The 27,176-nt window shown below is 39.6% G+C and overlaps 1 protein-coding gene and 1 pseudogene across 6 annotated transcripts in view; one reads left to right on the top strand and one right to left on the bottom strand.

Annotated features, from left to right (window-relative positions):
- The window catches only part of MCC (MCC regulator of Wnt signaling pathway), a 614,110-nt gene that overhangs the window by 184,458 nt on the left and 402,476 nt on the right, over positions 1-27,176 (bottom strand). Inside the window, exon 1 of one of the 6 annotated variants that reach the window (XM_077138936.1) lies at positions 19,331-19,385. The exons of the other annotated variants lie outside the window; for them this stretch is intronic. The gene's annotated coding sequence lies outside the window, so the exon portion shown is untranslated. Of the gene's footprint in view, positions 1-19,330; positions 19,386-27,176 lie in introns of those variants that run through there. 6 annotated transcript variants of the gene reach the window in all.
- LOC143665752 (latent-transforming growth factor beta-binding protein 1 pseudogene) overlaps positions 10,948-27,176 on the top strand; it is a 46,039-nt pseudogene continuing 29,810 nt past the window's right edge.

The raw sequence follows: 27,176 nt of genomic DNA, 5'->3' as shown, positions 1-27,176 counted from the left end.
TCTGGCAGTATTTGCCTTCCTATACAGGGCTGGGCTGCTCTGAAAGGTCACTTTGGGCTTCAGATAGATTTTGTATGACGATTTCTTAGCACAAATACCACAGTGTTCACATTGCATAGTATTTTTGAAAGTGTTTTGATTCAAGTGTGATGGAGAGGGACATAAATTCACTTCCTTAGGCAGCTGTGTGGCCCGTTCAGCCCCTGATCTGTTAATCTGAGGGTTTCCCTTCAGTGTCAGACACTGTAACATGTCACACTATTATGCAATCTTGGGAGAAGATTCACCACTCCAACTCCGGCAAAAAGATAAAATGCATTAAGGGCTGAAATCTTTTTTTAAGAAATAAAGAAAATGGGAGCAAGAATCCTGACTGTGTGAGCCTGGGCTTGCTTCCTTCATCATGCATCACCCCACCCACTTCTAGGAGAAAGGACTGCCTGATGGCATTGGGGAAGGACTGCGGGTGGGAGGAGAGACGAAGCATTCTCTACTCTGACTTCATGAATAGGACTAAACAGGAGACACAGTAAGAGTAGTTATTTCCATCACAGTACTCTACCAAGGACTCTAGGAGAGGTTATTGTCATGGGAAAAGGCTTGGGTCCTCCTTGTACTTGGAGCTGATGCCACTTTCTGGCCTATCATCTCTCGAGATTGCCAGTAAGATCCATGGGATGTGCATTTGGGGCAATTTGCTCCACTTCCCTGGATGGAAGATGCCTATACATGAAAGGAGAATAGATCCATTGTTTAAACATTTGGGTCACGGTTTCCTTTAAGGATCTCACGAATGCAATGGACCCTTTCCCCAGAGAAAGTATAAACTTGGAGTACATGCACATTCTCTGTCTAATTATGGTGTTCAGAGAATGAACCCTATCTACGAACCCCAAATAAAGAAACTTTTGGACAGCTCTGTGATCCTATATAGGTTTTGAGGACTTTCTCTTATTTGGTAATGACAGAGTGGGGAAAAAGGCCCTTGGTATTTGTCTTTATCTACTTCTGCACTTGCAGGTTAGGATCTGAAACCCAGAGAGACCAACTTGCTCATAAGGTCCCAAGAACAGCTCAGGATGTACTTTTCTTACAATAGACTAGTACATGACAATAATTTTTAGTTTCTACATGGATAAAAATTTTACATAAAATATTTTCTTTTTGATTAAAAAAGTAATAAAAATGTTCTAGAAAAATAAACTGGAAAGACAGCATTCTAATGTTGCTGCAGTGGATACAGGTAGTTTAAAACTTCTTTTGGTTGTTTTATAATGCTTTGTAAAAAGGGAAAGAGGTTATTTTTGTATTAAACAGACAATAAAATGGAGTTAACAGACCATATTTTTTGCACATGTAGACTGTAGCTGAAAAAAAAAAAAACATAAAAGATTGTGTTTTCCTTCCTTGCTCCATCTTTCTGGGTCTACCAATTCTTCTGGTAGAAGTTTTACCTTAAGAAATGAGGAGAAATAAATGTGTTCCTTAAAGTTACTAACAATTATTCAGCAGAGGCTACACCTACAGGGAAACCTAGAACCAGGCTAAGGAGACAGACCACACCCTCACCACTGGACCAGTGAGCAGGAGAGGACACGGTTTTCCCCACAATAATAGGGGCCAGGCACTCCCCATGAATGTCAATTCGGCAGCTCTCCTTGTCCTACCTTATGGCTAACTTGTAATCAAAAGCCACAAAATCCCTGCAACTTCAAAGCTTAAGTGTTTATGAGTGATATTATGAGTGGTATGAAGAAACCTGTATAGCTGTGTCAAGGCAAGCATTAAGAAATAAGAATTTTAGAGGTCTTTCTGGGTAAATTTTAAAGAGAGTTATAATGTGTATAAATTCTAGAAAGATTTACAAAAAGCATTTAAAATTGTCAAATATCTATAAACAGGAAAATTGTACTCATTAATTTGGGGGATCTCTTTACTCAAATTCTGGTTTCTAAAATGGGCTCTAAATTGGGTCAGAGCTTGATACACACAAACTATGAAGTACAATGAAGGAGACATTTCTCTAAACAGAAAAAGAAAATATATGATGTCTGGAGTCTTTTCTGGTGTCTTCTCCAACACTCATTCTTGCCTTCATCCTCAGCCACAGAATCCTGACTTTTAGCTGGTCATACTGCTGCTCAGCCTCCCCTGTAGCTGCAGTAAGGTGTAGTCATGTGACTAATTTATGGTCAATGAGATATAAGCAGAAATAATATATGGGGATTCTAGAAAAATTCTTTTAAGAGAAATCATGTCCTTTTTCTCTTCCTCCATCCTTGTTGCTTGATACATTAATGCAAGGGCTGGAGCTGTAGCAGCCATTTTGTGCCTAAAGATAAGCTCCACACCCTAGAGATTGAAAAGGCACCTGAGTCCCCTAACAACTTTGTGGGTTCTTAACAGCTTTGGATTGCCTAACTCCAGACTTCTATAACAGAATTGCAAGAAATAGATTTCTGTTGTATAAACCACAGTTATTTTGAGATATTGTAGCAAACGAAGCTGATCTAATCTTAATTTCTAGTGTCAGACAAACTGGTTTCAAATCTCATTTGTGGCACCTGTTGGTAGAGTGTCTTTGGACAGTGGATTTAATCCCTCTGTTACAGGGCTGTTGTTAAGACAAAATGAGAGAGCATCTATGAAATGACTGGAAGTGTCAGACCAGGTAGGCACTCAGCAAACATCCATTTCCCCCTTTCCTAGCCGTGTTTTAAAGAGTCAACACCAACTGAGCATCTTCTCGGACTGAGCCCCAACAAAACTTCTGAAAGGGAAAATCAGAAGAGCAAGGCAGTCCTGTCTCGGGGAAGTTCACTGTCTGGTGCACATTATCAAGGGACTGAAAGGCCAAAGAGCTGCTTCACCAAATCTTCTTGAAGTACTTTTGCTTATCTTAAGGCAACGGACTGCCAAGGCTCTTAATTCTCTGTGAAATTTGAGCATGAGGCCTAAAAAAGGCAGGATGGGACTTCGAAACTTCCTGTACTAATTTAGATCTGGTGTGTGAAGGATATAAACCATGTATACCCCACGTTTCTGGCGACAAAAGGCACTAATTCCCTAGACTGTTTTGAACCCTATTTCACATTCATTTTTTAGTGAGTATCCAAAGGGAAAGAAAACACCTGGATATCTTGGCTCCAAGACAGCTGCCAAAATGGTCATTATTTTTGGATGAAATGTTACTAAAAGTTCACCGTTCAACTGGCTCACTGAGCCTCTGATGGATAAGGTGTCTGGCCTCCTGGCACCTGGGTGAGAAGTAAGCAGTGCCCGTCTGACAGCCTCTCCTGTTAGTCTCCCCTGTGCTAAGTGGAGTGATGTCTTTCCTGGAACACATATCAGCTATGAGACAAAGGGCTACATGCTTTATAAGATGCAGCCTGACCATTCTGATGAGCTCCTCCAGCAGCATTAATGTGTATTGTATATATGGTTATAAGGTGCTTCTCCATTTTCCTTCTTCTAACAATAAAAACAGTAACAAACACACGATTGCACTATGCAGTTTACAGGGCACTCTCCTGTGCACCACCTCATTTGATCTTCACCGCAACTCTGGCCTCATGGGAAGCCCATTATTCTCAATTGGCAGACATGGAAATTAAAGATGGCGACAAATTCTTTTCCCAAGGTAGCACAGTTGGTGAGGAGGATCCAAGACTTGAAACTAGGCTGTAAAACTCTAAACCTATCATTTTACTCATCTTTCAGGGACTTCATCCTGCTTTTAGGCTATTCACAGCCCTGTTTTCAAAGAGCCAAAAAAGTTCTGCAGCTATGCCTAAGACAGAGGATTGAGTTCATCCCTAGAACTTCCATTCAGATACAGGTTCCCCTAAGCATCTGATGGTGCCCATGCCTGAACCAGCTCTTCCCTGCTTTGATGGAAGTGTTCTCATCTAGGGTAAGCTGCACCTGTCCTCTTTCTTTCTCCTTCACTTTGTCTGGCTACCCGAGGTGCTGGTGGAAGCCATACTGTTCACTGCCAGAGTACCTCTACTTCCTTCCCCCAAAGTAATGACGGGAATTGCCATTCTGTCCTTTTAACTGAGCCACTTACCTTCAGATGTCATGTATAATACAGTGACAGCCATGGGTAATGCCAAACACTTTCACCTAGTGACTTGTTCTATGCATTAAAGAGAAAGAAACAAATCCAACTAGCACTGCAAATTTTACTGAGCACATATTCTTGGCAGATTCTGTGCCAGGAGCAGAGAACTTTCACCTAATCCATCAGTTCCAGAAGGAAAGATAGTGTCCAACCCCAATCCCAACCTCTGGGGAAAATTCTGCTAATTCCAGGCAACCAAGTAGTAATAATAGAGTAGTATTAATAGTAAGCATTTGCTGTAAGTTTAAGAGGTGGCTGGCACTGGGCTAAGCACATTACATGCAATATTTCATTTAATCCTTACCACAACACTATGAGATAGATATCATTACCTTCTTCTGACAAGTGAGAAAACCAAGGCACAGAAAAGGGGTAGGAAATTAGCTCAAGACCATGAAACTAATGAGAGAAGAGTCATTAAAAATAGAAGTGCTCCATGCCTTTATATTTTATGCTAAATGCTTCATGGGGACTTTCAACTCAACATGCCACAGTTCACCTTTGCCTTGTGGGATGCATGTGCATGCATGTGTGTGTGTGTGTGTGTGTGTGTGTATGCACGCACATGCGTGCACATAGGTAGGTGGGTGAGAAGATATGGTAGTAGAGGTGAGTGGGGACATGGGGAGAAGCAGGGTTACAGTCTCCATGCATGGGTAACTATCACATGATCTCAGGAGACAGCAGGGCAAGGTGATGGGATAAGCCCTCTGGTAGTCGTGATGAGATTTGGGGTTGGCAAGGAGCTCAGTTCTGTGTGAATCTGTGTGAACCTTTTTACCTTCCTGTGCTTTTTTTATCCTGTATAAAAGAATTTTTACCAGATGGTCTCTAAGACGCCTCTCGTTTTAAACCTGTAAGACTGCACACCTGGCATATGCACCTGGCCAGACTCCATCCTGAGTTCTGTGCTAGTTGCTTTGCCTTGGCCTACTTGTCCCAGAAAGGACCTGCTGAAGTTCAACTGGTTAAACAGGCTCTGCCATATACAGAACTGATCTGCAAAATTCTTTTCCCTAGAATTTGAAAGAGTACTCAAAATCACACATATTCTTAGCACTGACAAGGGAATTCATGAATATCTAGTCCAATTCCCCTGTAATGAAATGAAAGTGCGACCCAGAGAAAACAGGCTTGTCAAACTCAGATTTTCTGGTTCTCTGTCCAGATGCAGATTGCCTACTGTCCCACATGGCAATCCAAGAACTCCTAGGTAGTGAAGAGAATGGTTACATTCCAGCCTTGCCCTTGAAAATAAGCAGAGACATCTGCACATGGAAAAACAACCTCATTCAGCTTCCTCTCCAAGACTGCCCCACTCCTGGGTGCTCTAATTCAGATACATAAAGAACAAGATCTCTGGCAAAAAGGTAGTGTTCCCTGCCAGATGGACACAATCATGCCTGTTCAGTGGCTTCCAGGACTGGAACATTCCTTTTTACTGCTCGGATTCCAGCTAGGGGCACCTGCTGTGTAGTATTTCAAGAAGGGCTGCTCACAGCCTAAAAGCTTAAAACTCATTAAATACTGTCCTCAAGATTGCTCTCTGCATGTAAACCATGTTTTGCTTCCATAGATCAACTAAAAAAAAGCTATTTGGATTTTTCAATATTAACCTGATAATTTCATTGAAAGTTTCATGAGATACTTTTTTAAAACTCCAGGTAAAATTCAGTTGTTGAAACAGCATAAAATAGAAGCACTCCATGCTTCCCTAAGGTCCCTTCAACATGGCAGCACTAGAATATCCGCCCCATAAGAAAAATTCACCCCATCCACGGGTGCATGACAAAGGTGAGGTGACAGACCCAAATCACAAAGGGGACTAGATAACTGTGAAGGCAACCACATCATCCCTAGGACCCACTTTAAACAGCTGTTTCCTTGCCTCAAATAAATGGTTGGGAGAACAGCGCTCAAGGAAAGGAGGTGTCCAAGTGTGACCATTCCAACTTTGAAACTGACCCTCAACTCCCCCCCATATAATGCTCCTCCAAAAATGTCACATATTTTTTTAATAGAAATAAATCATATCAGCTAATGTGTGAGCATCTACTAATGTACTGGGTGTTGCACTAAACACTTCACATGCATTTCCTCAATTATTCTTCACTTAACCTTATGAGTTATCTTCACGTTCTTTCCTTCTGATGTAATCCTCAATGTGAAGAGATAGAAATTGAGGCTTAGATTGTAACTTGTCAACCTAGTAAGTGACAGAGCTAGAATGAAAGCCCAGACCTAACTTCAAAGCTTGGCCTCATAGAATATCACAGCACTTCCAAGATCCTTGCAGATGCCCACATAATTGGTGAGAAGATACAGTCTCCGGCAGGGAGTGCTTTTCATTAGAAAGGAAAGCAGAACTGCAAAAATTAGTGTATGTGCTGGTTTGAAAGGAAGTATGCCCCCTAGAAAAGCCATGTTTTAATCAAAATATCATTTCATAAAGGTAGAATAATCTCTATTCTCTACTGTATGTTTGAAACTGCAATCAGATTATCTCCCTGGATGATGTGATTTAGTCAAGAGTGGTGGTTAAACTGGATTAAGGGACGACATGACTCCACCCCTTTGGGTCAGTCTTGATTGGTTTATTGGAGTCCTATAAAACAGGAAATATTTTGGAGAATGAGAGATTCAGAGAGAGCAGCACCATGAAGCAGAGTCCACCAGCCAGTGACCTTTGGAGATGAAGAAGGAAAACGCCTCCTGGGAAGCTTCATGAGACCAGAAGCCAGGAGAGAAAACTAGCAGATGACGACACCATGTTTGCCATGTGCCCTTCCAGCTGAGAGAGAAGCCCTGACTGTGTTCACCATGTGCTTTCTCACTTGAGAGAGAAACCCTGAACTTCATCGGCCTTCTTGAACCAAGGTATCTTTCCCTGGATGCCTTTGATTGGACATTTCTATAGACTTGTATTAATTGGGACATTTTCTTGGCCTTAGAACTGTAAACTAGCAACTCATTAAATTCCCCCTTTTAAAAGCCATTCCGTTTCTGGTATATTGCATTCTGGAAGCTAGCAAACTAGAACAGTGTATGTAGAGGGGGAAGGTATTAACTCTTTCAAGCTTCCAACACTTTGAGATGAAAAGTATAAGAGACCATGCAGCTGGTAACAAATCCAGGCAGGAATTTCAGAAAAATTAACCCCCAGCTATTTCCATGTGCTATTAGAGAAAGTCAAAGAGAAAAACCCCTTAAGAACACCTATTATGCTAATTAAACATTACATGGGAGGAAAGGTTACTTTAACAGATATTAAAAATAAAAAAATTAAAATGGAGAAATATTTTATAAACACAAATTTATCATACAATCATAACACATTATCTACTAAAAATAAATCACTTAAATTTTTTCTAATAGATAAAATTACACAAAAAGAGTTTATTATACAATATTATTTTATTTTGAAAGGAAACCAAAATTACATGCACATACAAGGACATCTGGAAAGAAAAACAGGCAAAATAGAGACTGCAATAAACTGGCAGTCCCCACTTACATTTCAAGGAGGGTTGCATCCTAATGATGCATTATGAAGGAGATAAAGATGTAACGATTAAATCCATCTAATCAGATAATGTGAATATTTAAGTTGTACTAAATACTAATGTGACCCCTGAAGTGGAAACTCCCGCTGGGAATTATATGAACAGGAGTGAGAGTTCCCTAACAAGGTCTGCATTGTTCATAAATTTTTATACTGATCCAACTTAGCAGGTACTGAATTTCCCATTCTAGAGAAACCAAGTATCTTTAATGGTGAAAACAGTCAGTAAAGTCTGCATATCAGGCAAAGCCAAAGTACTTTTATAGCAATGGTTAGAGTGCTTTGGAAGGACCCTATTTTTTACTGGACCAAGGACAATGCTTTTCTTTGGGAAAACAGCTGAGGATTTAGATTTGAGTGTATGTGTGTGTGTATGTGCACACATGTATACATATGTTTTATATACATACAGATTTTATACGTACATATAACTGAAGGTGCACGTGCTTTTAGATTTTTAATTAAAGCACTGAAGACAATAAGCCAAGATGTTAGCCACTCAGGTTTTCAATACAATCCTTTACAACTGCATTCCCAACTTTTAAAAGATACTTTAACGTGCTTTACCTCATCTAAAGGAAACCACTCTTCAAGAATACCATGACATGCTCACATTACAGAGAAGGCACAGGCAGGCCCTGGTTTCTCATTCCCCGCTGCAGGCCTGCGGACTGATGGGCCTTTTGAGCACTCACTGGAACATCTAATTGGAAACACCAGGCAAGGGGAGAGACAGTGCAAATCTGCTCAAATCTACTCAGTGTTCTCTCCCATCAGGGGCCCTGCTGATTGCTTCACAGAACAGAGTGTTTAGTGAGAAAGAAGAAAAGGTTATTAGGTCTGAATCTTCTTTCTTTTCCAAATCACCCTAACAAATACAGCCAATACTACCTGCAATCCAGATCCCTTTGTTCCCAGAAAAGGAGGAAAATGGGAGAGGGAGAAGGGGAGGGATAAACAATGGAGAAAATAGTTGAGTGGTTAAGGACATTTGTTTTGGTTTTCTGACAAAGTCTAACAGACAAATAAAAACTCCAGATTAGAATATCAATCCCGCCTTGAGTAAATAAGGTGCTTAGGTTGGCCAGGTTTCAGTTTACTCACCTGTAAAATGGGAACAATACCTACCAGTACAGAGCTGTGAGGATTAAATGTAATATCCTGGGTAAACTGCTTCACTACAATGCCTGGTTGACAGAAAGTCAACCACAGTGACCATTATTGTCTTAATTATTATGATCACGCCATGCTTTTTGCCGGCTAGGAAGTGTCAAGACAAAACTGGGCCTTGGAAGTAGTGGCAGGTTGCTGTTCTGTCTCCTTGTTTACACAAGCCCTGATTAAGCCATCAAAATACTCATCACATTGGGGGCTGGATCCCATTAATCACAGTCATCTGCACTTTGCCTTTCAACATGTGTAATTGAATCAGCTGCTCCCTGCACCCCGGCTGGGCTGACAGGTAGGAGGCAGACACATTAATCCTAAAGCGCCTGGAAACTGGAGGAACCTCACATCCAGCCTGCAACCCCTTCCCTCCTGACTCCTCACGTTGCTAGGGGAAGAGATGGTCAAGAACCAGGTGGGACATACATAGTGACCCCAAAATGAATTTCCATAAAAAATATATCTGGATGGTAAAAAGAGAAGATAGAAGGATTTACTGTAAGCAATGAAATGCACAAAAAGATCTGTTCATAACAGTAAAGACAAAACATAAAGATTAGGTATATAAATACAGTAAATTCCATGGTCTGCACAGAACACTGTGTTGTCAATAAATGGAGAAATAAAATAATTATCTATGAAATCTTCATTTCCAACATGTATGCCTCATTCCCTCAGTTTATTCAGGTTCTTGTCCGCTGCCTGTCCCTCTCTATCCTCACCAATACCAAGAACAAGTATTCCTTCTTCCCGACTAGGTCTTTATTTTTAATCTCTCTTTATTTTTCATAACACTTATCATTCCTGACATTGTATTATACTGACTCTCTCCCACGAAACCACCGAGTTCCAAGAAGGCAAGTATGTTGAGAAGCTGGGGACAGCCGGTGAACAAGATGAGTGGTGCCTGGCACACTGCAGAACCTTACTGAATGGATAAACTTAGAAAATAGGAAATAGAGATAAAAGAACTGACATTATCCTTACCACCCCCTCCACCTGGAGATAGCATTACTCACAAAAATCTGCCAGAAATTTTTCTGTGTGTAAATGTCCTTAATATAGCCTATGAAACAGTATGTTTCATAAAAATTCTAGCCCAAATCTGTACCTACGGATTGAGGAAGACGCCTGGAAAGACATGTTTTTCCATGTCTTTGTTAGCAGAATCCTTGGATTTTCTCCATTTAATGGGATTATGGGTAATTTTCTTTTCTTTTTTTGTATATGGTATTTTTTTCCTCTTACAATGAACATGTATTACTAGTACAGAAATATTTAAGCGTTTTTGTGGCCGATATACAAAGTATCATGGGAATGCAAATACACACGGGAGATAAAACAAGGATTTTCAGAATCTGGGAGTTGGAAAGATCATCAGGTATCCATCCTCTTAGCTAGACTGTCAAGTCTAGCCAATGTCAGAATCTTGTCTACAGTATATTCTGCAGATGATCACTACTTTTTCTCGGTGATAAAAAAAATCTCAGCAGTTCAGACAGTGAAGCCTGTTCAATGTTGGACAATCACAATGACAAATTTTACCTTACACGATGACTCTGAAATTGCCATCTTAACTTCTCCCCATTGGTCTAGCTCCTTGAGTAGGACAAGCTTAACTCTTTTCTTTACTTCAAACTCTCCAAATAATTCATTGTGCCAATGATAACCTCTTTGAGTTATCAAACCTCCAGAATACTTCTCCACCTCCCAGCAGCTCCCCAAGGTGTCAATGTTCCTTTTGATCAATGGTGCCTAGGGCTGAGCGTGACACTCCAGATGAGTTCTGGCCAGTGTACTTCCTACCTGCCAGGGAAGATGTGATTGCTTTACGTGGGTTTTCATTGAATTTTTACAGTAGCCCAGAGAGATAGGTGCTATTTTATCTCATTCCCCAGGTAAGGAAACTGAAGCAGTCAGTTTTTCTACTACTTGAAACCAAAAACGTCCAAGCTGAGCTATCAGGTTTGCCATTATCGCATAGCATTTACCAGAGATGCCCAGGGTCACACATTTTTTATTGCATGACCTAGCATGGGCTAAGGGGGACAATCTAAGGAGTCAAGATTGCAGGCTTGGATGGTGTCCAGCACAGATGGTTTACAGCAGCAATGCTCAAACTGAAAATGCCATTGCACAAGAAGGGAATTTCGGCAAGATCTCTGTATTTGCTTTTACAGTGCCTGGTGCTACAGCGGAAGCTCCCTTGCAGGTGACAGGCCATGTGAACTGTCCTACCCATAAAGACCCTGTTCCTACAAGTGAACCATTCACCCATCGAAGTGGCGCCCTGTCCCCATCTGCCAGCATAAGCCTGGTCAGAGCCTCCTGAGTGTTTACCAGTCCCTTGCCAAATCACAAAGATGTCAAAATTGCAGACAAAAGCTGCAACACAATGCAAGGGAGCCAGAGATGAGAATGAAACCCTGTGGTTTAATTCTAGCTTGACAGCATTCCGGCTTCTTTCATGTAAGAAGTTGCTTCTCTCTCAAAAGCAGTCTCTCCTCCTAATTTGTCTTTAGAAACCACAACATAATAGCAACTGGGACAGGTACAGGACATCTCAGCATTATTCTAGTAAACAAAAACTCCCCTCTTCTCCCTTACCTACTGGGTATAGGGACGTTTCATCACATTTGCCTTGCCAATTATCTCTCCTATAAAAGGGCTTACTCTCCTTTTCCGGCCCTCTCCATTTCTCATGCTAACTTTGAAATTCATGAAGTACTACAGGGTAGTTGCAGAGCTCACTGTCTACAGACTGAGCAGCTAAAGACATCATAAGGTCTCTTCTATGAGTACTCATCTCCACCTTTTTGCTTCCCTTGAAAGAGAAGCAGTAGAAAGAATTGAAGACAATGCCATGCTGGTGGGTTGATAAAAGAACTGTTCCTTTGGACACAAGTATTTAGCAATTGTTTTTGACCTTCTCTGAAATGGAAGGCGCTCCCACTGGGGAGGCACTGTCTTTTAACCAGTAATGTGTGACACCCAATTTATGCATGGTTCTGGACCTAGCTGAGTGACTGCAAGAGACAGACACAGTTTGGTTGGTCAGGGGGGTGGGGAGCTTTTGGATAATCACAAATAGCACATGGCCTCCAGAAAATAAGGTGTTCTTTCATCATACATTTTTGGAAATAGCATTGCTTTCTTCTCATAGTATAGGTTCATCTGCAGACTAAACTCCTACTGTGCTTATAATTGGGGGGGGAGGAGGGAGTGTGGGTGGGAGTGGCGGGGTACAAATTTTCCCAAGCTCGTGAAACCAAGCCTAATCATTAGTTCAGTATATGTCATGGTAAAAAGAGGTAACAGCCAATCTTTGATTTTCTTGCAATGCCTGTTCACCTACTTATATACTCCTCTCCTTTTACCTCCTTTTAGGTACAGTACGAGAATGCAAACAGAAAAAATTCCCTAATGCTGTCTTATTTTGTTTCCTGAAAGCAGAAAGACAGTGAGCAGAAAAACTAGTAAAGATTTCTAGTGAACATTTCCAACCTAGATAAAAATGTCAGAGGAAAGCCTGCAGTGTGGCAGTAACTTGAAACACTACAGTTTCAATAACAATAAAACCAAGGTTTACACAAGCTATTAAAAGTTGAAGCCTCACTGCTAAAGAAGTTTACACTGTCAATAATTAGGCACAGGGCTAAATAAAGGGGCAAATTTTTTTTTAGCATATTTTGCTTGATATTCAGATGCTGTCCTCTTAGAAACCCAGTGAGTTACCCTGAGAGGTTGAAATTCTGAAATCTAATTTTCAAAGTGTTGATGACATCATAGTTGAATGTAAACATACTGAGATGCATAAAAAACAGGATTATAAGATCCAAAGACTCTGTGAGATAATCCTCCCATCAATACCAATACAGGGCATCATTTATAAAAATATGGAGTTTAGGTCTGGGCTCCCAGAAAAAAGTATCACAACACTGAAATGGGATTATTTAGCTCAGAGACTAGAAGGATGAGAGCAAATTAGCACTAGCTGACAAGCCCTAGCTTATACAAGCAAGAGATAATAACGGGTTTAAATTTCAGCATGAGAGACTCAGGTTTGCTCTAAAACTCTTTCCTAAAGTGAAGCTTATGTCTTAGATAGTACAGAAATGGTTATGGAATTACTCTCCTGGAAAACCTTTTGAGACAGGAGAGATGCTCATCTCTCAGGGATAACGTGGGTGTAGTTCTGTCTAGGAGTTTCGTCCACAGCTCCTTGAAATTCATTCCAGTCTAATGATTCTCTCATTTTATACCAATAGATGTGCTAGGGCCAAAAAGGTGAGTCAACACACAAAGCAATTATGGAGGACATTTCTTTTCATGTGGCAAAGAAAAACAGAGGTTATTTCAAGAGAAACACAGGGGACTTCAAAGTAAGCTTCTTTGAAAAAAAAAAACAACAAAAAACTTCTGGCAATAACGATTCCTAACAGAACATTTACAAGAGTGCAGGTTTTGCCTATTCCATTCCCTGCTGTGCTGAGGTCAAGAGCTGTGGCATTTACATTTTTGCAGGGCCAAAGACTACCCAGAAAATGACTGCAATAGAACTGGAAATTTATTTAAAGTGATTGACACATAAAGGAATAGCTCCCTCTACCCCCAAACAACAGGATACAGCGAGAAAGGGAAAAGACAACTACTAACTTGAATTTGCATCTGGATAGATCTAACCTCCCCCCGCCACACACACACTTTGACCTTTTAAAAACAATATTTTCTGGGGAAGAGAAACCTGATATACAGCTACCAACTCCCACATTATTAAAAAATTGCCCATTGTTTCAAGACTTTAAAAATTAAAACTTTAACCTACCTCATTCCAGATGTTACATTCTTTTGGGAAATAGGTTTATGTTCATGAGGAAAAAGTGCAAACATATCAACTCATTTCCTGAGGAAACACAAAGGCTCTGAGAAGCCTTGTAAAACAACAACCATGTGCTGAATTTTCTTTAGTCATTTCACATTCCTAGAGCAATATTAAACCAAGGGCATGCCATAACAAGTCTATGTGGAACTTATATACTGTATATGCTTGCATCAACATGGCAACTAGAAAGACATAATGAATTGATAACTTACATATGGAGTGTTAAAAAATTTTGCTGAAAATGCACTTTTTCCCTAATAAATTCCAGATGTTGAGTACTTTCATATCCATTTAGGCCAATGCTTTTCAGGATCTATTGTCTGAAACTTTCTGAAAAAATATACTTGTACTTCTTTTCCCCACAGTATTTTATGGACAAAAATGCAGGCATTCATGTTCTTTTAAAAATACTTAGTAAAAAAAAATTAAGCTTTGACCCATAAGTTAAACAACCTTCACAGTAATGTATTAAGAATAGTGTATACAGAATAAATCTATGCTGTGAACGATGATAATATAAAGCAGATGTTACCTGTGCAGAATTCAAATGCCAGAACATACCATATGCACAAAATTCTTGCAATTCTGAATTTCCAAGTTTGAATAGCAACCCAGCTTTTCCACTGTATTGATGGTATTTTAAGGCCTATTGGTGGAGGGGATGCAAGGGGCATGGTATAGGGCAACCAGATTAGGCGTGGGTAGGGGAGAGCTGAGCAGGGCAACAGACTTATTAACAAGGCTAATTCCATGTACTGGATTTTATCCCTTAAAGTCTGTAAAGCAAAGATCCCCTGAATATTCAGTCTAGACCACTAGCAACGGTAGGAGCAGCCTTCAAAATCCACAAAACACATCAGTTCTCCTGCAGGCAACCAACAGAAGCACCCAATATATGCAACCATAGCTCTCAGTCAAGCCCCTTGTGCCTCTCTGCTCTCTCCTCACTGTCTGTGGCAGCCCCAGAGCATCCCAAGACTTCCTGTATAGAAGTTTTGGAACTGCCCCTGTTTCATTTGCTCTGGGGAGGGAGGATGAGGAAAGACTGATTTGCATTGTTCTTACTGTCTTATGGGTGAGATGGAAGGAGCAAAACGGGAAAGGAGGAAGGCATTGAATCCAAAAGGCTGTGCTGTGGGGAGGAAGAAAGAGAATGGGTATGCAATGTGCACAGAGGTAGGCATTTAATATTATTCTGGGTTGTTGTTGTTGTTACCCTAAGTAAACTCAGAAGGAGAAACAAAAGCAAGAAGATAGGAATGAAAGGAATTAGCATTGTAAGTTAAAAATATTGGCGCTTTGAAAGGCTTGGCCTTGTCTCACCATTCCCACACCCAACTGTGAGTCAAAGACTCCATCCGGCACCTTTCCTGGAATGACATCTTCACACCTCCCTGCCCAGCAGTGCATCGAGGAGCTTCACATTTAGATAAATGGATGGAGTTGAGCATGGATTAGAAACAGCTCCAGGTTGTTCTCAAAAAAGAATTCTCTCATTCAGACGCAGTCAAACTGTTTAGGTACAGAGCAGGGAGGTTACTGTAGAAGTTCAGAAAACTCTGTGTGGGTCACATTCTGGCTATGAGGAGACAAGAGTCGGTTTCTTAAAATGCATCGGCTCGCCTTCCACCCTGTGAGCAGTCACCCTTTGAACTGCTGTGGGATGACCTGGCAGGAAAATCGAAAGCTCTGCTACCAGGCACTCTGGTGTGACTGTGTATAAGGAACAATCAAAGGGCTATTTAGAAAACAAAATGCCTCACTTCTTTAATAGTAGCCATTCAGGCAGCTGGAGGCAATTGAAACACTGGTCAGCAAAATGCATTGCTCTGGAGATCCCCATAAATGATACCACTTCTATTCCACTCCAACTTTTATGCACTGCCCAACTTCACTCTGGTTAAATATTTTCTTTTGGGGATGCAAGTACATGATAGCTCAGATATAGCTACCATGTTAGCTAGAATATTAATATATAATGTCCTTCTTTGTCTCTTATGATGTCTTCACATTTAAAGTCTATTTTGTCCAATATTTGTATAGCTATTCCTGCTTTCTTTTGGTTATAACTTGTGTGGAAAATATTTTTCCCATCCTTTCACTTTCAATCTATTTGCGTCCTTGTGTCTAAGATGAATCTTTTGTAAGCAGAACATAGCTAGATTATATTTCTTAAGCCATTCTGCCAATCTTTATCTTTTAATTGGTAACTTTAGTCTGTTAACATTCAAAGTTATTACTGTAAAGACGTTTCTTAAATCCTCCACCTTATCCTTTCAATTTTATTAGTCAAATGTACATACTCTTTTCCCTCTTTCCCTTTTTATCCCTTAAGTTACCCTTACTGGTACTCTTCAATTCTGAGCCCTCCTCCAGACTGCCTTCTCCTATCTCTTTTTTTTTTTTTTTTTTTCAGCTGGCAGAACTCCCTTTAGTATTTCTTGTAGGCCCAGACTCTTGTTGACAAATTCTTTCAGCCTTTGTTTGTCTGTGAAAATTTTAATATCTCTCTTAGTTTTGAAGGACAATTTGGCTGGGTACAGAATTTTTGGCTGGAAAAATTTCTCTTTCAGAATCTTAAACATATCATGCCTTCTTGCCTGTTATGGTGCTAGTTGAGTAGTCTGAACTCAGTCTTACATGATTTCCCTTGTATGTAGAAGATCGCTTTTCTCTTGCCACTTTCAGGATTTTCCGCTACTCTTCAACATTTGACTGATTAATCGTATGTGTCTTGGCATAGGCCTATTTGAATTTATTCTATTTGGAGTTTGCTGGGCTTCTTTGATTTGTGCATGCATGTCCTTTATAAGGGTTGGGATGTTTTTCCCTCCATTATATCCTCAACTGATTTTCCTAGCCCTTTACTATCATTCTCTTCTCCTTCTGGGATACCAATGATTCTTATATTTGTATACTTTGTTTTGTCCATTATTTCCCTGACATGCAATACAAAATTTTCCATCTTTTTTGCCATTTGCTGTTTTGAGTGTTCAAAATCAGTTGTCCTGTCCTCTAGTTCACTTATTCTTTCTTCTGCCTCTCCAAACCTGTTGTTATGTGTCTCTGGTATATTTTTTATTTGGTCTACAGTATCTTTAATCTCTGTGATATCTGCTAGTTTTCTATTTATTCTTTCAAATTCCTCTTTATGCTCTTCCAGTGTCTTCTTGATCTCCTTTATGTCATCAGCCATCCTATTTATTTAATTTAGTAGAGTTACATGAACATGTTTGATTAGTTGTTCCAAAGTCTGTCGCCTCTGGTGTTTGAATTTGGTCATTAGGCTGGGGTATATCTGTCTGCATCTTGATATACTTAGTGATCTTCTGTCGTCTTCGCAGCATGTAAATATCTTGATTGGTTTACCTTGTAAGTTGATTTTCCTCAATAGTCTAAAGCTTTGTATTTGGGGGATGGAGTGGAGCAGGATGGGGGCATGGGGCAGGACACAACAGTGTGATGATACATTGCGGCGCAGGTATAAGCACAGGTTGGGGATGCCATGCTAGTGCCTTTAAGCATGGGGTATTGCGGGGTTGGAGAGGTGCGGTGCAGGGGCTTTGGGTATGTGGTGCAGCACAGGCAGACCTTGGAGCGCAGGAGCAGGGTTTGGCATGGGGGACACAGAGCCACAGCACTCCTAGTCTTGGTTTGTCTGTCTGTGCACTCCTAAGGGTGTCAGGCTTCTGTCTGGAAAGGGGTACGCTAGGCAGTCTGCACCAGCCTGATGGTCTATGTTCTCTGTATCTCCATTCTTCAGCCTTTCCAACGAGGGCCTCCCTATATGGTGCAGAAGAACTTCCTGGTCACTTACACTCTACAATCGCTGTCTTAGTTGCCTTCGTGTCTCTTCTCCAGCTGTTCCTTGGAGCAGGGATGAACTCGACCTATCTTATTCCACCATCTTCCCAGAACCCTGGGTCCAGTCATTTTGCAGTATTTTATGCTGTCCAATTCAAAAAGCCTTGGTTTATTATTTTTTTTCCACATCAGCCCTGCCCCCACTCTGCTGGGGCAAAAACTCCTAGTACCTTTAATGCTTATTCCAGGTTATCTGAGCTGGGGCCCTATTTTCAGTAGTCAAATTTGTTAATTAATTCTGCAAGTAGAGCTAAGCCCTTGCTACTAGTAAAGTCTGTTTCCTTCCCCTCGGGGTACCAGGGTGCTGCGCCTGTCGGGGAGGCGTGCCAGCCTCCGAGGCTTGGGGGATTTACAATTCTGTGTAGGGTCTCAGCTGGTCCAGCTTGTCCAGACTGGTATACTCTGTGTGTCTGGTCACTGATGTGGCCCCAGCAGTTGTTCTATACTGTTCCTGGCTATTTACTAGCTGCTCTGGAAGATGAACTGGAGGACAAACCAAATTCCACACCTCACTAAGCCTCCATCTTGTCCCCATCCTATGTTAGCTAGAAATAGATGGATATACTCCACATATCTAAACTCCGATGCAAAATTCTTAGGATCTTTAGAAAGAAATACAAATGGCTTTTTTTATGACAAGATTATTAGCAGGTCTGTTCTTTGTAGAAACAATTTTTAATGCAATGTCTTCATTTTTTTCTTTTGTCTTTATAGTACCTTCTGCTATTTCTAAATAAGATGAGATGGTGCTATAAGATGTGACTGGTATTTTTTATTCCTTTATTTATTCCTACCCCATGGATCCCTTAGAGTCATTTCTTAGAGTCAAATTTTCTCATAAACCATAGGCACATGGATGGTGGGAATCTGGGCTGCTGTGTGGCACGCACATGTGCAGGTGTGTGCATATGGGGGGTATATGTGTGCTAGTAACTAAAGGATCTCAGGGCCAGCCTCTTTCTACCACCAACTACCACCTCCGTTTCCTTATATCTGTTCCATGGAAGATAATATTTACCCTACATACTTCCCAGGCAGACTGTATGTGTGTGTGCATGGGGTGGGGCAGGATGTTTATAAAAGCAATGCAAGCTACAACTAGTAAGGAAAAGTCATGAGATTCAGTTCAAGGTGATATTTCATGATTTTTATATGTAACTTCCATTATTTGGGTCCTTAAAATTCATACCCTAATTTTGCCTCTATTATAAAGTTTACAATAAGTCACATTATGGAAGGTAGCTTCTTTATTAATGGGATCAATAGTTACAGCATAGGCAAGTAACACTGAAGTATTCTGCTCCCACAAAAGAGCCTTAAGGAATGCTGATCTTTAAGGACAAGGCTTCAAGAAATCTGAAGTTCATAGTACGGATACGTTTACAGTTAGTAGTGCTGCATGGCTTCTCACCCTGCTGGATAAGCAGCAATATTTTCAAGCTAATAAGTCTCCTGAAGTACAAAGTGGATGCTGGACTCCCATACTGGGCTTTTTGCATACTGAACTGGGACTTCACTGAAGTGCTGGGTATGTGTGATCCTAAAGCTGTGGCTCCAAATATGCTGGGTGCTGGCCTGTTCTCTACTGAAGACACTTTGGTTTTATAGGGGCATTTGACCATGATCTCATTGAACCACAGAAAATGACCTTCTGTAAACTCATTCAGATATGTGCCCTTAGCACAAAGCACAACACATCTACTCATGACTGACTACATCTATAAGGAAGTACCTGAGACAGATTTTCCAGAGCATAACCGCAGTACAAGATCAGATGGTAAACATGGCACCATCCTCTTGATTCTAAAGTGGAAAGGAGGAAGCACAGAAAATAGAGCTGTTTCATCATCCTGGTACCAATTAGCCTGTGTCTCTGCCCCAAAACACATCAAGCTTCAGCCTGGCAACTGGGATGGGGGTGATGCAGGGAAGCACAGACAAGCAGAAGGTGGAGACCTCCTAACCCAGAGAATGTAATTTCGTGGCTTGTGTCCCATGTCATTTTACAGGTGGTTACTGGTCAGCCCCCAAGAACAGAAGCAGCTGAAGGAAATCTTCAAAAATTGTGAGGCTGTCAAAACCAGGATATCTGGAACTCGTCAACAACTGCCACTGTTCCATGAGCTCCCTTATAAAGAAGGCTTTGCTTTTCCTTCCCTCACAAATGCTTTGTCACAGTACTTGATCAACCATCAATTGTGCTTTCTGGTCTAGAAAAAATAAAATAGAAAGCTATACAAACTACTAGTTGACTGACTTCAGCACTACGGGAGACTTGGGAAAGAAAAAATTATCTAGGAAAATCATCCTATTTGAGAACCTGTGGGACATTTTTTCAAAAGTCAAGGAATGGAAGAGAACAGAGAGACATGTGCCAATGGACAATCCCAAGTAAACATAACTCACTGCAAATAATCCAGGTAAATGATTTAATATTGGTTTTAAGTTACACTTAAAAACAAGACAAGGTTCAGAGCTGATTGGCAAAATTTCTCTCCACGCAATCATGAAGCAATACAAGTAAGCATTTCAGGTGTCAATGCCGCCTCTTTAACGCTATTAAACAGTCTAGGTAAGGTTCTGGAGCTTATTACAGCTATTTTGCTTCTTCAGCAGTTCATTTTCCCTTTCACACTACGTGTAGTCATCATCAAGTTGCTACTTCTCAGCTTTATAGCTGAGAAGTCTTTAATTATATGGACATACATATCTTTGCCCTCTGTAAGTCACCTTGTTTGGCTAAAAAGAGTTGGGGTATGAGATTTTGCTCTTTGCTCAGCCCTTTCAAACTCTGATATCCAAGAACAAACCAGGGCACAAGGAAAAAGACACCCCCAGTCGCCATGGCCATCTGTCCCTTCACTTAACACTGTTTCCTATGTGCGGATTTAACCAACAACCAATGGTTGGATGTGTAATTTTCCTTGTCGTATAATGCTGCAATGAAGAACCTTAGAACAGGGCGATGGGAAAGTTTCAGTGATGAATGGTGGTGATGACGGCGCAACTCTGTGAATGTAATTAACGCTACAGAATTGTACAATTGACAGAGATAATCTGGAAAATTTTACCAGAATAAAAACATAAAAAACAAACAAAAGAAAACCATAGAACTCCACAACACAAAAAGTGAATCCTAATGAAAACCATGGACCATAATTAATAGTATAATTATAGTAATATTGTTTTTCAACTATAACAAAGGAACCACATGACTGTAAAATATTAATAATGGGGAAAACTGTGTGAGAGGAGCAGGGAGGTATATGGGAACTTTGTACTGTCTGCATGATTTTTCTGTAAACCTACAATTGCTCAAATAAAAAAAATTTTTTTTAAATCCTTAGGACAAACTTTTGGAAATGGAATGATTTGGTCAAAGTTTCTGCATGTAAACCTGTTCCCCACAAAAACCACTGCAATATTTACTTCTGTCAGCTTTATGTATCACATTATACCTTCAAACACTCTATAGATATACCATTTTAGTTTTTTTAACCAATGTGGTTCCAAAATGACTATTAGTTTTGCATCCTTGATTCTTTTGAGGTTAAACTGTTTTCATAAAATTTTGGACACGTGGATTTATTTTTTAATTGCCTGTTCACGTTCTTTGCCCATTTTGACAAGATGTTGATTTCTTACCATTTGATATGTATTACAGATATTAATCTTTTACCATATATATTCTCCATATTCCTTCCCAGTTGGCTGTTTGTGTTTCAATTTATGCAGCATTTTTGACATACTTTATCTTCTTATGCAGTCTCTATAAATCTTTTCCTTTACAGTTTTTTTCCTCTGCTTTTTTTTTTTTAAAATCATTCTCCACTTAGTTTGGTTAAATAGTTACCTACATTTTCTTCATTTTGATTTCTTTGAAATCATGGAGTCATTTTTAAAACCTCTGTACAACTCTAACTTTGCTGTTTACATTTAACCTTTGTCCTAGTAGTCCTGAATAATTAAACTCTTTCTACTTTTCAGAAATGCAGAATTTATTATATAACCAAATGTTTTTAATTTTACTTCAACAATAGTGTAAAATCTCCCCTTTGCTTTTCAAAAGTATTTTAGCTATTTAATCTACCAGATTAAAAAAAATATTGATAGTGACTTTAAATTTAATCCCATAGGGCTTTGGATCAGAACAATACAGGCTTCTACTCTTCCCCAAATAATGTGGTCATTTATAGCACTGAATCCCATCTAGCATCAGGGACATTCCATTATCCATTATAATTTTTTTTATAAGGGCTCTTCTTAACTAAGACTCAAATTTCTGAACAAACACTATGCCCACTTTGTTCCTCAGATTATTCTATTCCCAGCAGCTAACGCCACATAAGTCTATACATAGTTACTGAATAAATGAAATCAAGATGGCCTAGAAAATTTGCTTTCAACATCTTATTTTATACCTCTAACCTAACACAACTAAAACAGCACCATAACCCTGAATGCATTTTGTGTGGCAAACAGAGTGAGCAAAAGTGTCCAGGGGTTTATAGGCCAGGGAACCCAACTCCAACTAATGGTAGATCCAACTCCAAAGACAGAAACCTTTCTAACTTTCTTCAACAGCAACACAATGGATAAAAGGAACGAATGGACTGGGATAGACTAAAATAAATTAAAATCAACCGGTTAGGAATTCACACTTAAGAAGTACAGAAACTCTTCTATAGTTAGATTCTTTGTATATTGTTGCCATGGAGTAGAAAGGTCAGCAAACTGTTTTAAAAATCTTAGACCAAATGCTAAGAAAGAGTTAGGACATCTTAAGAACAATGACCCTGGGCAGGGGTGGCTAGAGAGAGAGAAAGATCAAATAGATCACATAGATGGCCTGCATCAGTGGTCCAGGCCCATCTTCTTCCCAGTAACTTGCTGAACAGACCTGTCTAATAAAAATCAACCTGCTGGTGGGGCCTGGAAAAAATCATGGTGAATTATACTCCGACTGCTAGGACTGATTGCCTGTATTGCTTACAGCACGTACAGAATACCTCTTTTGACTTAACGATTCCACTAGTTTTAGAAAATTTACAGGGATGTTTACTGTAGCACTGTAATAATGTTAAACTAAAAATTCAAAAGACGGGAATGCCCATCCATGGGGAAGTGACCGAATAAACTTAATAAATGCACATTTTGCAGCTGATTTAGAAAGAAAACTGTGATATATGGGTATGTTAAAAAAACATACAGTTGACTCACATATATATAGTATGATTTCATTTTTATAAAAATGTTCACATGTGTAAATGCGTATTTTATACAAGCAGAGATGAGTACTGAAGAATGAACACCACTTTGTCGACATGGGTTATGAAGGAAAGGGAAATTTTATGGGTGAAAGGGACTCGGCTGGCTTTTGCACGGTCTACTTCTATGTTGCTTGACTTGTTACAATGGGTATGCACAGCTTCTGTGTCTTAAGAGGAAAGGTCAATAATTATTATTCTTGAAAATAAATAGACATGAGAATTTTGAAAGTGGATATTAACAATGCAAATGTAAAATTACCTCAGAATTATCAAATGTAGAACAAACAGAGTAATGAACTCCATTAGAACATACTTGAGACTGTCAAGCTTTAATGACTCAAAGCTGGAGAGAGGTACTACAATTAGTTTTCCTTTGATTTGAGGGACTTATTTATTCTGCTCATCTCAAGACAGACCTAATAGACCAAATGGCTTTGAAAGGGCCTAAATGATTCTCAATACTTGGGTATATGCCAGAAGATGAAGTTATTCACAGAATGACACATTTGACAGAGAAAATGCAAATTCAATCACTTGCAATATCTTGTATTACAGATATTAACCTTTTACCATATATATTCCCCATATTAGTGATTGAATTAGCCACTCAAACTGAAGGGAACATAGTAACAGGCAGAGATGATGTTACTGCCACTACAATTTGACTTTTTTTTCCCTCAATTTTAAACTTTTTATTTTTAAATACTTTCAAACTTACAGGACAGTTACAAACTAGTATAAACCCCATGCTGAGAACCCCAACCTACCCCTATTTACCCCCAGACACCCAGATCCACCGTTTTAAACATTTCACCACATTTACCTTATCAGTCTAGCTATGCATCTGTCAGTTTATCGATCTATCTACTTATCTACCTCCTACCAGTTTTCTGAACACTGATTGTAGGTTTTATACATCATTTTCTTTCTTTTTCTTACCTAACTGCTCTGGCTAAAGCTTCTAGTACAAAGCTGAATAACAGTGGTGACAGTGAGCATTCTTGTCCTTCCAATTGTAGTGAGAAAGCTTTCAGGCTTTCACCATTGAGTCTGATGTTACTTGTGGGTGTTTTCACAGATGCCCTTTGTCATACTGAGGAAATTTCTTTCTATTCCTAGCTTTCTAAATATTTTAACAAGAAGCAGTATTGGATCTTATCAAATACCTCTTCTTCATCAATTTAGACAACTGTGTGGAGTTTTTCCCCTTAGTTTTATTAATGTGGTATCACATTTGATCATTTTCTTATGTTGAACCACCCTTGCATACCTGAGATAGGGGCACAGAGTCTTACTGAGCCTAATACCGATCAAAAGTGAGGGATTCTCTGCCTGATACCCTCAAATGACCAATTCCTGAGACACAGGTTTCAAAAAGAGAGTTTATTGCTAAGCACAAAGGAAGAAATCAGATGGCCTATTGGCCTAAAAATCTGTCTTCCCTGAACTGCAGTAACTCTCATAGTTTTATATTATCGAAAGATGGGCAGGTTTTAGGGTAATGAGTACAATGTCTAGAGGTGATAAACTTAGAGATGATCTAATCATTGAGAATGTACAGACTGATTACACGCTTAGTTGCAGAACATTTGTAAGAAAATGGCAGCCTTCATATGATGATAGGTTTGATTTTTAATACTATAATGAGGTATAAGTCACTTTGGGGCTAAAGTTTTAGCTACTGCACACATCAAGTGGGACAATTTTGGTTAAATCCAGCTTCATCCAGTAAAATAGTTTAGGAATTGGGGTAGGTTAATTCTGGGCTGACTAAAGTTCCTTCATTACGGGTTGTCTTTTGTGATTATGTCTCTAAAGTTGGAAAAACTGGATAAAGGAATTACAAGTAGGGCTAGTTACAAGATTTTCACAATCACAAGATAAAGGTTATATACTTATACAATCATTACGATGATCAAAGCAGCTGGGTTATAGTTCAATAATTTCCAGTATTTCCTTCTGGCTCTTCCAATATACTAGAAAGTGAGAAGAAATATGTATATAACGATTTAGTAATCATAATCATTTGTTAATCCCTAACTTCTCAGTTTCAAGCCTCCGTTGTACATAACATGCTGCTTCTGTCTTGCAGCTTTCAGAATTCTCTCTATCTTTGGCATTTGACAGTTTGGTTACAATATGCCACAGCGTGGGTTTATTTGGATTTATTCTGTTTGGAGTTAGTTGAGAATTTTGGATGTGTATATTTATGTCTTTAGTTAATTTGGGGAAGTTTTTAGCCATTATTTCTTTGAACATTTTTCTTTTACTTCTCCGTCTGGAACTCCTACTATGCATGTATTTGTATGCTTGATGGTGTCCCACAGGTTCTGTTGACTTTTCTTCATTCTCTCTTCTTTCTACTTTTTAGACTGCATAATTTCAATTATATTACCTCCAACTTCAGCAATTCTCTCTTCTCCCAGTTCTAATCTGCTGGTGAATCCCTCTAGGGAATTTTAAATTTCTTTTACTATGGTCTTCAGCTATATTTGCTTCCTCTTCATAATTTCTCTCTATTGATGTTCTATGCTCATTTATTGTTTTCTGTATTTTCTTTAGTTCTTTGTCCAGGTCTTCCTTTGGCTCTGAGCATATTTTGGAGCATTTAAAAAAAAATCTCTGTCTGCTATGCTCTCAGCCTGATCCTCCTTGTTGGTGGTTTCTAATGCTTTTAATTTTCTTTTCCTGTTTCTTTGTATATTTTGAAGGCTCTTGTTGAAACCTTTACATTTTGATATTTTAAAGTGTTATTGCTGGTATTTCGACTTTTGAGGCATCTGTTCCTTAAGCCTGTATCCAGCTAGTGTTACGAAAGAACTTTGCTCGAATGCCAAGAGTTAAGAACAAAAACAACAACAACAAAAAAAACATAGAAGGAAATAAAATACTTTCCCCAGTCCTTGCAGACTGACCTATGAGAGTGCTCTCTTTCAGGGCTATCCATACAAAGAGTTTAGAGAAGAGCCTGAGTCCAAAGCATAGGGGCCTCCCTGATTCTTTTCATGCATGTGTCTTATACCTGGGCATGTGCATGCGGTCCTGGGAATTGCCCTTTTTTCAGGGATACCAATATCCTTTCTTCCCAGGAAACAGTTTCCTCACAGTCACTGCCAGTATGTCCTACAGCCAGCAATCCCTTGCTCCAAAGGCAGCATGACTTGACTGCTTTCCCACTTGTGTTCTGTAGGACAGCTTTGTGAGTGTCTTCTATCCGCAAGGCAAGTTCTGGGACAGTGAGCCTCTCAGGTCACCATCAGACAGAGTGGGTAAGACATATATGCTCTTGGTGTGTATATTAGGATTACTCTGCTCCCTCTGGAATTGAGACCAGGGATTTGGACTGGGAATGGGGCCAGCTCTGAGTCATGCTGGTGAGGGGTTGTGGAGGGGCTGGGTATAGCATCAGAGATCCTAAGGCTTTTAAGAAACCTTTTTCTTGATTCAGCTCTCACCCTGTTACTGCAATTCTTTGTTTTCTGGAGCTTTGAGAAAAATGTTTCTGGCAGTTCTTCCTGGCTGTCCAAAGCATCTGTGGGGGACAGAGCTCTAAAGCATCTCGCTCAGCCATCTTGACCAGTGCAGGGTTATTAGACTTTGAAAGCTTTTATTACTTGCTCAAGAACGTATTTAGGAGGGTGTATGAGATTTGTATGGGATTGCCGATCTGTAGTAGCGTACCCCCAGGGGATTAATTAAAGATCAACTATATGATATTCCTTAGAATATACCTCCAAAATTCATTCAGGATGAAAGGAAGTGGTAAAATAATCCCCAGTTAACCATCCCTAGAGTACTTTTCATGAATCTTTTCAAATTATGGGTCATAACCCATGAATAGGTCCTGGAATAAATTTAGTATGCTATGATCAGCATGGGCTTAGAGTTTTAAAGAAAAAGTCTGAAAATCACTGCCTTAAATACTTCCTTTTTTCCTGTCCCCAGTCCCCACTGGTATCTACCCCCAACCTTCAACCAGCAGGAGAAAAACACTTTCTCTGACATCTGGATAGCCACATTCTGTGATTTTCAAGGAGATAATTTTGCCATTAAAAAAAAAAAGCCAAGTTCAAGTATCCATTAGAAAATCAAGAGATTATTCTATATTCAAGAGATTATTCTATTTTCTCTGTCTCTCAGCAAGCAAGGTATTTGTTATGATGAGTAAGTGGCTTTACTTTTGACTTCCTTTCTGAGAGATAGTTCCTAAATTTCTCTTCCTTGTATTTTAGTATACCACATAAGAACAAAGAGGATTACAGCAATCACGTTACAATGCTGAGGCCAGGTTAGAATTCTAAGGATTGT

The sequence above is a fragment of the Tamandua tetradactyla genome, chromosome 21, assembly GCF_023851605.1.
Source record: "Tamandua tetradactyla isolate mTamTet1 chromosome 21, mTamTet1.pri, whole genome shotgun sequence".
Classification (NCBI taxonomy): Eukaryota; Metazoa; Chordata; class Mammalia; order Pilosa; family Myrmecophagidae; genus Tamandua; species Tamandua tetradactyla.
Note: the sequence above shows the minus strand (reverse complement) of the source record. Positions and strands in the feature narration are given on the sequence as shown.